This window comes from Gopherus evgoodei, chromosome 14 (assembly GCF_007399415.2).
Source record: "Gopherus evgoodei ecotype Sinaloan lineage chromosome 14, rGopEvg1_v1.p, whole genome shotgun sequence".
In the NCBI taxonomy this organism is placed as follows: domain Eukaryota; kingdom Metazoa; phylum Chordata; order Testudines; family Testudinidae; genus Gopherus; species Gopherus evgoodei.
The window spans coordinates 17,706,552-17,718,960 of NC_044335.1; the positions used below are offsets into that span (position 1 = coordinate 17,706,552).

Below are 12,409 nucleotides of genomic sequence, written 5' to 3' on the forward strand. Positions count from 1 at the left end.
CAGGTGCTCTGCAGTATGGCCACCCTTACTAAGCTCTGTCTGCTCCGAGGCTTAGGGCTTGGCTACACTTGAAACTTCAAAGTGCTGCCATGGGAGTGCTGCCGCAGCAGCGGTTTGAAGTGCGAGTGTGGTCGCAGCGCCTGCGCTAGGAGAGAGCTCTCCCAGCGCTGCACATACTCCACCTCCTCATGATTAGCTTGCAGCCGCACTCCCAGCACTGCGGCACTGTTTACACTGGCGCTTTACAGCACTGTATCTTGCAGTGCTCAGGGGGGTGTTTTTTCACACCCGAGTGAGAAAGTTGCAGCACTGTAAAGTGCCAGTATAGCCAAGGCCTTAGTCTACACATGGAAGTTCTATCAGCGTAGCTGCATTGGTCAGGGAAGTGAAAAAAACTACATGAGATGTTATAGCTGCCCACATTCAGGGAGGTGTTATTACAGCAACAGAAAAACCCTTTGCCAACATAATTACATACCCTTAACCAATACCATGTGTCAGAAGCAGGGAGATGAGGGAGCCAAGACACTAAGAACACAAGGCTTCACCACAAGTCTAGCTACAACAGCAGCCCCAAAGCATGCAAACCACCTGATGCTTTAAAAACAAGGAGTCCTGTGGCACCTTAAAGACTAAGATTTATTTGGGCATAAGCTTTTGTGGGTTTGAAAACCTCACTTCAGAGGCATCTGTTAATCTTTAAGGTGCCCCCAGACTCATTTTTGTGGATACAGACTAACACGGCTACCCCTCAATACCAGTGCAGGATGAATTACCAGCTCTAAGGCAGTACATACTGACTAGGCCCCAGAACCTTGTTCTTTACAGCAACTGAGGCTCTGGCTCTCCTTAAGTTGCCAGTAAGCAACACCTACCTTCCCAGGTGCATGTATTTGATGACCATCCAGATCTGTAAAATAGCCCGACAAAACCTAAATACCTTTTAGAGCACCCAACCACCATGTCAGAATCTCATGCAAAGTAGGTTTTAAGAAAGGTGTCTCTAAGGAGGATGATTGAGGGGTAGTTTTATTTGTCTGAAAACAAGCTGAGAATTGGGTATTTTCCCCCAATTTAACCATTTAAAAAGCTTCTCAAGATACTGGCATCACCTTATGCCTGGGGTCAGCATTCACCCATGTCTAGAACAGGCTACTGAAGTATTTTGTCATCTCCACAACTGTGGTATTGAGCACCTCAAACACTAATGGATTTTTCTTGACAACATAGGGAAGCATAATCACCATTTTACACATGAGGTGCTGAGGCTGGGAGATCAAATAACTTGGTTAAGATCCAAAAGGAAATCTGCTTAGCACAGCTCAGATTTGAACCCTGTGTCTAGAGACCCAGGCTCTGCTTACCACATGACCTTCCATTCATATACAGAAGCACACACTTCAATCCACTTAAGAAGTTACCTCAGTACTTTTAATGATTTTTAGTACATTATCTTCCACATTACAGCAGCAGGTTGAACCCAGCTTGCATGGAGGTGAACACAGCTATTATGGACACAAACACTTGACATAGTATGTTACTGCATAAAAAGACATCAAGATCCATAGATAGTCAATCCCTTCTAATAAAATGGCTCATGAGTTTTGAGGCAATACATTTTATTAAAGGAAATGTTTGAAATGAAATACATACAGGCTGAGAAGGAAGGTATTGTACATCTGGGGTCAGGCTTGGGTTATAGGGGGGGTTACAGATACCGTTGCAAGGATGAAAAAATACATACATCTCAACCAGCACAGACCCAGATTGGGGTGCAAGGGTTTTTTAAAGTATCAGTAAATAAGTAGGCTCGGGTTCGCCACCCATGGAATGAATAAGGAGTCCAAGTCAGTGTCGGTGGAGCGGATAAAGCCCCTAGGCATCTCTTAAGGAGGCAGGACATGCAGTATTTCTTACTCCACACAGAAAGAGGGAAGCTTGACCATGAAGTCATTGCAGAGCAATGTGGACACAACAGCTTAGCTTGGGATATTTTGCTGTCACTTTGGTGAATGATTGCAATAGTACAGGAGAACTTTCTGCTACTTCACAGTGCAATTTCTGCTTCGTGCTGACATTGACAACTCCTTCACCTGTCAAGGGAAAGTCAAGATTTAGTCATATGACCTCTGCCTATTTTACAGACTATTAAAAGCCATTCTTGTCACTTTGCACTTCTAGAGTGACACATGGGAGGTCTGAACCAGGACTCAACCTTGTGTTTGTGTCTCCACAAGCTAGAATAAGGAACAGCTACTTTTCCCTCCCTCTCAGAGCATTTAAGACCCAATGCAGCTACAGCAGTATATGCAAACTTAGTACAGCAAGACACCCACATAAATCTGCTTTTTTCAGTTCATTATGTTTAAAGCTTTTGGAAAAATTAAGACAACTGTTTGGCTTTCTTCACAACAGATTGAACTTTCAGTCCCCTGTTTTAAGATACTGTTGTTTCCCAAGATAAAAACAAGAAAAGCAGGGCCATTTCCTGGGCTTCATGTATAAAGGAGGCAAACACCTCGAATGAAGAGTTGAGGCACACAATACTAATCTTCAACAAAAGCTCTTTTTACTCACTAATAAGTTGCTGTTAAGACCAGTTTCAAAGTAATTTTGACTAAATATCATCCTTTTCCCCTCTTAATTGAGCTTTCCACCCACAAGTCCTGTGACATGAGCACTAATCACTAAAGAGGATTTAAATCAAGAGCATCGAGATGCCTAATTCCCATTGAAAATCAATGGAGAATTAAGTGGCAGGTGCTTTGGAAAATTTAACTAGGCACCTCTCTGCATCTTCAGGCATTTAATACCTTTTTAAAACAGGACTCATCTTCAGCCTTTCAGGCTGGATGGGACCTTAAGTACTAACAAGTCTGCTGATGACCCACCCACAAACACATCATTAACAAGTGAAAACAGCAGAAACCCCAGCCATAGCCCTCCCTCAAAATAAATTCAGTCACTTTTAACACAGCAGTAATAGCACACAAGCTATTTTTACAGTCAGCTATGCCAATGATCTACATTTTGTTTTAGACTAGTACAGCAGTCTCTGCAGGGCCCATAAAAACATGGATTGTGGTCAATACTGATTAGTTAGAATCACAGAATATCAGGGTTGGAAGGGACCTCAGGAGGTCATCTAGTCCAACCCCCTGCTCAAAGCAGGACCAATCCCCAATCATGTCCAGGTTTGGGTTTCCCCCCCATAACTTTTCTTCAGATATCAGGTTTTCAAAACTTTTTATCATTTTTGTTGCTCTCCTCTGGACTCTCTCCAATTTGTCCATCTCTTTGGACAAAATATTAGTTTTTGGTTTTTTTTTTTTACAACCACATCCTATTGCTGACTCATATGCAATTTGTGATCCCCTAGACCCCCTGCCTAGCCAGTTATTCCCCACTTTGTAGTTGTGCAGTTGATTTTTCTCTTAAGTGTAATACTTTGTGCTTGTCTTTACTAAGTTTTATCTTGTTTGATTTGCACCAATTCTCCAATTTGTCAAAGCTGATTTGAATTCTAATCCTGTCCTCCAAAGTGCTAGCAACCCTTCCCAGCTTGGTGTTTTCCACAAATTTTATAAGCACAACCTCCACTCCGTTATCCAAGTCATCCATAAAACGTTTACTACTGGACCCAGGACTGTTACCCACAGGATCCACTAGATATCTCCTCCAGTCTGATAGCAAACCATTGATAACTGTTCCGAGTACAGTCTTTCAACCAGTTTTGCATCCAATTTATACTAATGTCACATAGAATACATTTTCCTAATTTGCTTACAAGACTGTCATGTGAGACTGTCAACAGCCTTACTAAAAATCATGAGTTTATATATAGTCACCAACATGTGTAACAATCTTCAAGCATTGAGATGTGAGCAAAAAGCACCCTCAATTGCTGCCTGCCTTCAAAGTAGTCTACATTTAAGTGCAATCGTTTTGGGCATACAGGCCTTGGGCATAAAACACTGTATATATGTAATTGGCATTTACAGAGCAGCACGAACAGGAAAAGCATCTCTGCATCTGTGGAATCAGACAGCCTGGCTAAAATGCAAGTTTTGGTCAGCACTGCCGATCTGATGGGGAAAAAGTTTCAAGTCATCACATTCCACAGAATGACATGCCTTTCAGATTGTCAAACACTTTTTTCCCCCAGAAAAATTAAAGCCCAGTTTACCTTAAGATGATCCTCAAGTCTACGTCTATGGACAACGTAATAGTCCCTGCAGGAGAGAGATGTTGTACAGGAGAATTAATTGACTTTCCAGGGCTGCTGGCATTTAAAATATTCAGTCTGCATCTTATAAAGGTTATGATCTACAGAGCAGCAAGTGGGTGCATTTGAATGATAAAGGATTTTATAGTCCACACTGAGTGCCACTAGTTCTTAGCAATTCAGTTACATTACAAGTATCAAATTATGAAACAACTTTAACAGCAATACAGGAGAGAAGACTTACTGCTTTATGCCATCAATAAATCCACTCAATGAATTATCTAATTATTTGAACAAAACTTTCCTATTAGGACTTTATGTACTCTGTAGTGTTCACATTTGTGATCTCTTTATGCACACAGCACACCTCCACACTGCAAAATTTGCCTTCATGCTATATACAGATGCACTAGCTATCACATGCCCTGGCTGTCTGTACAGCCACAATGGCCCTGAAAGTTCTGTACCTGGCACCACCACCACCATAAGTCTAGTTCCATAAACTGTTATGCAATGCTGGTAACTAGGCCACACAGGTTACTCTACCTAAACCTTGGAAGCTCACATTGGCTTTGCTGTTCACTTTTATTTATAGACTTGGACAGAGCTACTATGGAGCTATTTGGGCATAAGCTTTCATAGGTATAAAAAAAAACTCTTCAGGTGCATGGATCTGAAGAAGTGGGGTTTACCCATGAGAGCTTATGCCCAAATGAATCTGTCTTTAAGGTGCCACTGGACTCCTCCAAGCTTCACAGAGCTCTTCAGGTCTCCACAGAAGACACCACCTATCAGAGGCCATTTTGACTGGCCTGCATTTCATGGGTCGTGCATCTGCTCAGTGCTCCCAGATTTCCACAAATGTTCCTCACTCATGGACTATTTGCAAAGCTTAATGACCCCCCAATCAATAATGTGCCCACTGCCATCCAGCAACCTGAGCAATGGATTGGCTGGGCCCTGGCTTTTTGTGTTCCTCACCACTGGACATGCACTGCTGTTTACTTGCAGTATTTGCCGCCTATGTGTAAGGCTGGCAGACCTGGTCAGCAACAGACATTTGTGGGCAATGGAGGGACAAGATATTTCTTCAGAAAGGAGTCATCCAAAGTGAAAGGGCTTTTTTTTTTTTTAAAAATGATACCTCAACAGAATGTTTAAAAGCAAAAGCTGCAGTCACTCCTACTTGGGAGGTGCTATGCACAAACTTCTAGCCTGAGAGGCAGATGGATTAAATATCCGTCTTGTCTATTACAGCATAAACTCTTCAGGGCAGCATCTGTCTACTGTTGTTTGCACAGGGACTAGCATAATGGAGCCCCATTCTCAATTGGTCCTTATGCACTACCGTAATTAATAATAAGTAAGTGGGATACATGACTGGGTTTAAAGCCAGTCTCTCCTTTCTAGGGAGAAGTTATTTGAGATTGCTGTCAGATACTGAAAGATGTTTATTCAGAAACTTACCACTCTCTCCTATTAATGGCTCACAAGTGGCTAGTTAACCAGGGCAGTGGCCTCTCTTTCCAAGTCTGCTTCAGGTCACCATGTCACCTTTCTCTCAGTGAGCCAGGTCACCCAGGCTCATGCTGCTCCACCTTGCTGCCATGGACCTAAAAAGTACAAAGCCATGGGGTGGGATTAATGGGGCAGGGAGGGGAGAGGAGGGAGGAAGGGCCATTCCCTGATGGTGTATCAGACTGAATCTGGCTAAAACAATGAAAAATCAACACTGTCGCTCTGATGGGAAAAAAGTTTAGTCATCATGTACACCAGTGAGATCTCAAATGAGGTAGAGGAGGGAAGTGCCAGGGCAGCATGCAGATGACACTCTAGTTTGCATGCAGTTTCAGCAAGACAGACACGTGACCTATGTAGCTGACTGGTTATCTGCACATTAGGTTGGCATACAACTGTACAAATGCACTTTAACAAGTCACCCTAAAAAGAGTACCAGTTACATGTTTCAGCCACAAAACAGTGAGCACCTAGCATCCATCTAAATTAGAGACTGCAACACCTTGGATGTTACAGTGGTAGGTGCTATGCAAGCTTAAGATAGAGGAGCCAGTTGTTTGGTCACATGTGGGGAAGGGAAAAAACATGCTGAGAAACAAGGGGATGAAATGAAACAGCAGCATTACAGGAGCAAGAGAGACAAGGTGGGTGAGGTAAGATAAGAGACGGGCTGGTGAAAGAGCAGCACTTTAAAGATGAGAGCCTAAGATAGCAAAGAGAGACTAGGATATTGGACAGAGAAAGTGGCAAAAAGGATGCAAAATACAAGTGGCTTTCATCTGTTGGCTAGGGCAAAGCTGGTTTGAGGTGTGACAGTTTACCATGGAGGGGGCCATACAGAGTATTAAGCTACTTAGACTGTAAACTCTTTGGGGCAAGACCATTTTTGTTCTGTCTGTACAATGACTGCTTAGTCCACCTAGCTAGCTCACTACAGCCACCCACAGCTGGGCTGCCCTAAGCAAAGCCTCATGCAGTATTTACATGCAGACACCAAGAAACAATCGTATAAAACAGCAGCTAAGGGTATTTATTCCTAGACAGACTTACCGCTGCCTCCTCCACGAGGGGCAATGGACACAGTGGGTTCATAACTAGAGAAACGGTGCTTCCTGCTGGTTCTCTCCTGGGGCCGCGCCTGGCCTTACGCTACCAGGCCAGGTCTCCAGCACATGTTGCTCGCTCCTGCTTGCTGGACCTGAGAAGCAGAAGACCGAAGAGGCGAAAGAGATTTAGCCTCGCTGACCAGCCGGCGGGAGCAAAGCAAAGGCCGCCTCCCCGGGCTGGTGCATCAGACACAATCTGGCTTAGAGTAGCGAAATCAACACTGTCGCTCTGATGGGGAAAAAAGCTTTAGTCATCACGTGCACCAGCGAGACCCCGGGCTGCGGGTGCACCCCTGGCTGGGGAGCAGACAGCGGCCAACCCGCTCAGGGGCCACACGCTCCCGGGCCCTCTTCCAGGGGGAGCGACAGTCCGCTGGGGGACGGGGGTGGCGGCCAGCGCGAGGGCAGCCTGCAGCAGCAGAGGCAGCCGCTAGCGAAGGAGTCCCCCAGGCAGCGGGGCGCACCCCGAGGTGCAGCCGGCTCCCCGCCGCCCCTCCAGAGGGGACACCCATCAATACAGGCCGGGTGCAGCAGTAGGGGCTGCGAGGCACTGTTGGAGCTAGACAGGGGGAACCCACCGGCGCGGATGGCCGCGGATGGCACTGGATTGTACACCCCCCTCCCCCCGACTCCGCACAAGCCACTCACCTCTCCTCTCAGCGACGAGTAGGAAAAAGGGAGTGCTTTCCCACGCAACGCCCTTATATAGCGGACAGTGTTTGACTGCGCATGCTCCACGCATGTGTACCTGGGAAACGTAGTCCCAGAGGAGCTGTCTGTGTCCGGCCATGCTCGTTTCACCCCGCTAGGGCGCACCGGTCTGGGCTCTCCCTAATCGGGCTCCCTCCCCGCTGGCCAGTCAGATACAGAAAGGCTGAGCGGTTGTGCAACCCACGACCGCCTGCCCACGGTTTGTAGGAGCAGGAGTAGGAGATGGGCCTGGGGTTAAAGGGTCTGGGTTGTCCCTTCTCTACTGCAGCCACACACCAGGATGGGTCTGGGTTGCTAAAGCCCTATCAAGCACGTCCTGTGCCAGGGTGGGCCTGAGACCACCGGGCGGGAGTCTGGGCAAAGAGAAAGTGGAACAGGCCCTGGAAAGCAGTGTACGTGTTTCGTTCCAGGCCAGTGCTTTGCATCAATGGCAGTTTTCGCGTCAAAAGCAGGCAGGACTCTGACATTTAGCACATCAGTAGTTTCTGGGCAGCAACTGGGGCACTCAAGAGTTCAAGCTTGTGCAATGTTTCATAAATGAAAAGCTCCCCAACTGTTACACATTCAGTAAATCACTGAGCTGCAAATCTAAGGCCTGATCCTGCTGCAAGCTACTGACTACTCTCAATTCCTGGTGAAGTCAATGAGAATGGAGGGCAGTTCGCACCTTGCAGAATCAGGCTCCTAATGAGATGATTGAGAGGCAGAGTGCCCTTGTGCATCGGGCACAGGCTTAGAAGAAAGCCCTGGTTTCGGTTCCTTACTCTGCCTCTGACCTGCTGTCTGACCCTAGAGAAGTCACTTTACCTCCCTGTGCCTCTTTTGCTTATCTATTTATGCTCATTATTAGAGACAAGGTGGGTGAGAATGTTTTTTATTGGATCAATTTCTGTTAGTGAAAGAGATAAGGTCTTCCTCTGGTCTGCTCTTTGTGACTGGGACTGACTCTTACTTCTCACCCTCCAGCACATCCTGAAGGCAACCGATGTGGCCGATTTTAGACCAACAGCAGAAGTGAATTAGAGTGCAGAGCAGAGGGAGATGCAGCAGGGCACCTCTACTTGGGAATTCACCCCTCCCCCTTTATCCCAAAAGGCCAAAGTCTTGCCCTTCAGGACATGCTGGAGCAGAACCCATCCATTTGTTCAGGGATTTGGGACAGGGCGGGTTCCCTATACTTGGGTGCTGTTGATTCACTGTCTGACTTTGGATAGTGGGGTGTCTCAAGGAGAAGGGATGGCCTAGGGTGGTAGGCTGAGGGGAAGGGGCAGCACATTGCATGCAGCTCCCAGGGGTTCGTGAGCGATAGCAGCAGGAGGGCATTGCATCACAATGGGGTGGAGAGATGGGGCACTGGAGCCTGCCCACTCCAGGCCCCACAGTGGGGACACTGTCACTGTCTAAGAGACCCGAGCTGCTTGACAGGAAGGGGTGCAGCAAGTGAGTGCCCCCCAGCCATTGACCACTGGTCCCGAGTGCGCTGCACCACGCAGGCTGCCCGAGCCAGATGCCACAGGCCAGGCCCTGCTGGTGATTAGAGCCCTGTATGATTGTATCCGCATCCGATCCATTATCTGCAAAAATGGTCCATGGATATCCATGGATTTGCAGGGCTCTATAAGTCATAGCATCCAGTTAGACCTTGAAGTGGACACATCCTGTTGAGACAAGCATGAGAAGGGGGATATTTACCACAATCTCTGCCTTCTAAATGGGTCCTGGCATCACATGGGCAGTTTAACATTTGAAATATTAGTTCTTTCTTAAACTTTTTGAAGACAGGTTGAGATTCCCTTTTCATTAGGAAGACCCCTCTACTCACTGCTAGAGTTCAATATTTTGCGGTACAAGAAATTCCAAATGTATGAGTCAAGATTATCAATAGATCTCAAAGCACTTTGCAAAGCTGGATGAGCATCATTATCTCTGTTACAGAAGGGAAAATTTAAGGTTCAGAGAAGTTAAGTGACTTGTCCAAGGCCATACAAATGCAGTGAAAAACCTGGGACTAGCATCCAGGTATTCAAGTCCTGTACTTGATCCAATCTAGATCGCACTAGCAACTGTATTCCTTCAGGTCTGTATATTATTGTCTCATTTTTAGACTAGGTGGTTATACAATTTGTCATTTTATTAGTTCAAGATGAAATTTAGCATAAAAATTACATTTGGAGCAGCTATCACCTAGCTAAAATTAAAAGCAATGGCAATCAGTCATTGTAGTCCGAGGCTTGATAAGGTCACCAACAGAGAACAGAGATAACCCCCATTGATTAGTATTACTAGTTTAGTACCCACTGTGGTAGGTTTATACCCTCCTCTGAAGCATCCTGCCCTGGTTATTGAGATTGAGAGGGAGAGAGAGAGAGAGCGAGCGAGCGCGCAGATACAATGCGGCGAGCTTCTCATGCTCGTATTTTTCTGAACCAAAACATTAGAAAATCAGAGCATTGGATCCAAACCCAGTAAATTATCACAACCCTTCCTACATGTGAGAATAGACTCTGTAATCATTTATGATCAAATATTTTACAGTTTACACTATGTAGAACCTCAGGGACCCACCAGACACAGTTCAGGAGCGGATTGATTTTTCTATTTTGGGTTCTCGCCAAGGATTGTTATTATTTGTGTTATAGTAACATGTAGGAAGTCCAGTCTTGGACCAGGAGTCCCTTAGCAGCTGGACAAACAGAATAAAAAATACAGTCCCTGATTCATTCATTACAAACTCTCAAACTCACCTTAAGCAGAGTCCAGGCAAAAATAAATAAATAAAAAATATTCCAGTTTTCCAAATCAATAAAACCAAAATTTTGAATTAGTTTTACTCAACATAAAAGTATTAATTTATGTCCAAAGATTAAGTCAGATTGAATTTCCCAGGCTTTGAAGTCTTGATAAGATCCCTTTAAATATTTCTCCATTAAATAACGACTCTTCCAAAGAGAAAGGCATCTGTCTCCAATAAGAACAATCTGTCTCATAAATGGCACACTCAGACATGGCTGCATCAGTGATTTTATATCCACGGAGTCACCTTAGCCATGAGAACTGAATGGTCATCCCTCTGTTGCAGAAGTATTTTGACAGAGAGGGCCACATGGCATCTGTGAAAATACACTGAAGGTGTTTCTCAGGCTGCATTGCTTGGGCAATGCAAGCACAGCAGTTCGTGTTTAGAAAGGTCAGCCAAGCAGAGTGTTCCCATCCCTGTGATAACACATACATGATAGGGTGGTTTCCAAGGTAGAACTGTGAGTTGCTTCCCAGAATTTCTCTGGTGAATGAAACCTCCTCTGGTGGCCAGGCTAAGATCAATAACAAAAGAGGTGGTATTGAAGGGATAGCGCAACACAGCACAGCAAGGGGGAAAGCTGAGGAACCCTCCCCATTCATGTTTTGGCTTCCTGTCTATGAGCTTTGAGAAGCAGAGTGATCTGCTGGAACAAACAAAGGATTAGGAAGTGAGCAGTCCTGGGTTTCACATCCCATTCTGCTGATGACTCCCTCTATAGCTCTTACTTATGTAACCACTCTGTGCCTCAGTTTCTGTCTGTGTAAAATGAACATTGGTTCTGCTGAGTAACCAAATATAGCCATTTGGATGCTCAGATCTACCAAGTTACAGGAAGCTTTAGCACAATTTGACTTGCCACACTGGTTTTTCAACCAACCAATCAGCCTGTTTCATAATTGAGATTCTCGTGACAGCAGCCAAATCAAAACCAAGCTGAAGGAAAGTCTGTCCCGAAAGCCTAGTGGATGGAGAGGATGGTTTAAGGATGTTATTTAAAATCTGACAAGAGTGCAAGAAGACATCCTGCAAATGTGTGAACTAGGATATGAAAAATACCAATTCTCTCTACAGAGCTAGCCAGAGGAGAAACCCACATGAGGTATTCTGTGCTCACTCCCTCAGAGACAACCTAACTTATGTGGTTTCACCCATCTCCTTATCTAGGGGGATCACATGGAGATAATGTGCTGAGTGCATATAGGTGTTATGCAAAATGTCATATTATAAAAATGCCCATTTAAATTCTGGTAACAATTATTGTTCAGTATGACTTCTGTCTGTAGGCAGCTGATTCTGGAAAGTTGCTTATCAGCCAGGACTTGGGGAATGAAGTCTGGATCCCATTAATCCTGGTTTCACAGCACTGAAAGATGAAAAGATAATCAGAGGAAGAACATTTTAAGAGGATTGCAGTGAAAACTAATCTTGTTACACGGCAAAACCATCTCACATGTGCAACTGAAAAGAACTTTAAATGGGCATCAGTGTTTCCTAAATTGGCAGGATAGGGAAAGTGGGAGGGGCTAGGATAATCAAACACATGAGACACAGCTCCATTGGCTGAATTTACTTCATCTCCCTGGGTAACATTCAAATATGTTCATAGAAATCTCTTTGGCTAGAGCAGGGTTAAATATGGTTTCTTAGCTTACTTTGGGTTGATTGTAGCAGGGCCCTTAGGAGGCAGAGTAAAGTTTATAAGTGCATGATAAATGGTCAGAACCCACCTCAGCTCCCATTGTTTTTCACTTTTGGATGCAGATAGAGCGCCTCTCAGATTCACTGGCTTCCAGCCAGCTTATGAAAGCTTTGCTGGAGTCCAGCCATTTACCAGGGCATTACCCAACAGAACACATCTCCCAAGTGATGGCAGCACGGTTGCCAGAGTGCTCACTCAAGATAAAGATGCTTCTGGGTTGCGTCTGCATTTAGCATTTTAGCTTTGTCTACATTAGAGGTGGTTGTTCTCCTGCCCGTGTCTCTCCACCAGTGGGAGCAATAATAGGAGTGGCTGCTGGCATTGAAACCACTATTTCTAAGCCTGCACAG

The 12,409-nt window shown here is 45.2% G+C and overlaps 1 long non-coding RNA gene and 3 other non-coding genes across 4 annotated transcripts; all 4 read right to left on the reverse strand.

The window, feature by feature from the left end:
• Positions 1 to 1,406: 1,406 nt before the first annotated feature.
• On the reverse strand, positions 1,407 to 7,567 carry LOC115635151. Its single transcript, XR_003996544.1, has 5 exons — positions 7,498 to 7,567; positions 6,794 to 6,941; positions 5,693 to 5,838; positions 4,187 to 4,232; positions 1,407 to 2,093 (listed from the first exon to the last, which is right to left on the reverse strand). It is a non-coding gene; the product is annotated as an uncharacterized LOC115635151 (long non-coding RNA).
• LOC115635339 lies at positions 4,032 to 4,124 on the reverse strand. Its single transcript, XR_003996571.1, has one exon. It is a non-coding gene; the product is annotated as a small nucleolar SNORD12/SNORD106 (small nucleolar RNA).
• LOC115635338 lies at positions 5,912 to 6,002 on the reverse strand. The gene has a single exon (XR_003996570.1). It is a non-coding gene; the product is annotated as a small nucleolar SNORD12/SNORD106 (small nucleolar RNA).
• On the reverse strand, positions 7,026 to 7,117 carry LOC115635337. The gene has a single exon (XR_003996569.1). It is a non-coding gene; the product is annotated as a small nucleolar SNORD12/SNORD106 (small nucleolar RNA).
• Positions 7,568 to 12,409: the final 4,842 nt, after the last annotated feature.